This window comes from Microcaecilia unicolor, chromosome 4 (genome assembly GCF_901765095.1).
Source record: "Microcaecilia unicolor chromosome 4, aMicUni1.1, whole genome shotgun sequence".
Classification (NCBI taxonomy): Eukaryota; Metazoa; Chordata; class Amphibia; order Gymnophiona; family Siphonopidae; genus Microcaecilia; species Microcaecilia unicolor.
In genome coordinates, this window is record NC_044034.1 from 9,723,494 (window position 1) to 9,726,245 (window position 2,752).

The following is a 2,752-nucleotide window of genomic DNA, read 5'->3' on the forward strand; positions in this document are numbered from 1 at the left end:
AAGGAGAGACCTATAATGCAGATCATGTGAACAGACTACAATAACCATAATGCCTTGCAAGTTATCCAGTGCAAACCAGGAAGCAGGTGCTGGGACTCTGTGATCATATCCTCCTGCAGCTTGCAAGATATAAAAGCAAAAGCTGTTTCCCCAAGAAGCAGACTCTCTTCTCTCTTCAAGACTCTCCCTCCAGGAGATTCTCTCTTCAGCACCAATCCAGATGCCTTGCTCCTGATCTGCAGTCCACCTGCCTCATGGCTCTTCAATGGACCACAAAATGCTTTGCAACAGACTGCTTTGTAAGTTATAACTTTTGATCTAGACCTGCTACTCTACTTTACCTTACTTAAGCACAGATTATCTGTAAAGATCTCTTAAAACCTACCTCTCGTGTGCAATTGTATATTAAATCAACCTTTTTGAAGCTAAAAACACGGTCTCTTTGTGTTCTGAGTATATGGTATCTTTTATATATACTTAATTTATTTAATTTATTGCAATTATCACCTTTGGTGATTGGTGGAGAAATTAATATCCTAAAACTTATAAATACAGCGCCTGCTCTTAAATTATAAACAGTAGCGAGTGCTCTAGAGCTCTTTCCCCCAAGATAAATCATTTCTTGTAACACTATGGGGTGCACTTAATGTCATTTATTTAATGATTTTAGGACAAACCTAAGCCTTATAGAGTAAGAGCAGAAAACTAAAAGATGTTATCAGCCAAATCCCTCTAATTTTATTATATTCCTATGGGTGTCTCGAGCATTAGCTGTGCTAAAAGGTTTGCACAACTACATAGTAACGTTGAGGGGAATAATCAAACGGCGCCGGCGAAATAGATTGCCGGCAATCTATTTTGGCGGTGCCGCAACAGCTGGCAGGAACCGTATTATCGAAAAAGATGGCCGACCATCTTTTGTTTCGATAATACGGTTGGAACAGGCCAAATGCCTTGGATTTAGCCGGGTTTGAGATGGCCGCTTTTGTTTTTCAGCGATAATGGAAGAGAAAAGTGGCCATCTCAACCCCGGCTAAATCCATGGCATTTGGCCATGGGAGGAGCCAGCATTTGTAGTGCACTGGTCCCCCTGACATGCCTGGACACCAACCGGGCAACATAGGGGGCACTTCTACAAATTGTTAAAAAATATCCAAATTGCTCCCAGGTGCACATCTCCCTTCCCTTGGGTGCTGGGCCCCCCAAATCCCCCCAAAACCCACTCCCCACAACTCTATACCATTACCATAGCCCTTATGGGTGAAGGGGAGCACCTATATGTGGGTAAAGTGGGTTTTGGGGGGGTTTGGAGGGCTCAACACTTACCACCACAAGTGTAACAGGTGTGGGGGGAGGGGATGGACCTGGGTCTGCCTGCCAGAAGTGCACTGCACCGATTAAAAACTGCTCCAGGGACTTGTATACTGCTGTCAGGGAGCTGGGTATCACATTTGAGGTTGGCATAGAGGCTGGCAAAGAAGTTTTTTTTTGTTTGATTTTTGGATGGGAGGGGGTTGGTGACAACTGGGGCAGTAAGGGGAAGTTATTCCCAATTCCCTCTGGTGGTCATCTGGTCAGTTGGGGCACCTTTTTGAGGCTTGGTTGTGAAAATAAAAGGACCAAGTAAAACTGGCGAAATGCTTTTTAAAGCCGCTTTTGTTTTTTCCATTATACGCTAAAGCCGGCCATCTGATAGCCACGCCCATGCCCGCCCATGTCCCGCCTTTGCTGCAACACCGACACGCCCCCTGGACTTTTCGCCGGCTCTGCGACGGGATAGCAGCGATGGTGTCAAAATACCGCTTTTGTGAGATCGCTGGCCATCTCCCGATTTATATAGATGACGGCAGAAAAAGACCTGCACGGTCCTTCCAGTCTGCCCAACAAGATAAACTCATATGTGCTACTTTCTGTGTATACCTTACCTTAATTTGTATCTGTCATTTTCAGGGCATAGACCGTAGAAGTCTACCCAGCACTACCCCCTGACTCCCAACCACCAGCCCCACCTCCCACCACCGGCTCTGCCACGCAATCTTGGCTAAGCTCCTGAGGATCCCTTCCTTCTGAACAGGATTCCTTTATGTTTATCCCACACGTTTGAATTCCGTTACCGTTTTCATCTCCACCACCTCCTGCGGGAGGGCATTCCAAGTATCCACCACTCTCTCCGTGAAAAAATACTTCCTGTCATTTTTCTTGAGTCTGCCCCCCTTCAATCTCATTTCATGCCCTCTCGTTCTACCGCCTTCCCATCTCCGGAAAAGGTTCGTTTGCGGATTTATACCATTCAAATATTTGAACGTCTGTATCATATCACCCTTAGTTTTTCAGTATTCTTTGCTTGAACTTTCATTTAAATTGTTTTGAAATGAGTCTGGTATAAACAAGATACTTTACAAGTTTTTTTCTTTTCTTTTATACTAGTAAATAAGGCCCGTTTCTGACACAAATGAAACGGGCGCTAGCAAGGTTTTCCTCGGAGTGTGTATGTTTGAGAGAGTGTGTGTGTGAGAGTGACTTTGTGAGAGAGACAGATTGAATGTGTGTGGCTGCAAGTGTGTCTGTTAGAGAGTGTGTGTGTGAGATTGACAGTGTGTTTGAGTGGGTATGTGAGCAAGAGCGAGAGTGTATGAGAGTGATAGAGTGTTTGACAGTGACTGTGTGACACATAGAGAGTGAATGTGATCGAGTGTGAGACATAGCGTGTGTTGTAGACAGTGTTAGAGAGTGAGAGAGACAGTCAGTGTGT

The 2,752-nt window shown here is 44.9% G+C and overlaps 1 protein-coding gene across 1 annotated transcript in view; it reads right to left on the reverse strand.

Annotated features, from left to right (window-relative positions):
* The window catches only part of LOC115468315 (E3 ubiquitin-protein ligase TRIM39-like), a 57,472-nt gene that overhangs the window by 50,154 nt on the left and 4,566 nt on the right, over positions 1–2,752 (reverse strand). The gene's annotated exons all lie outside the window — the stretch shown is intronic.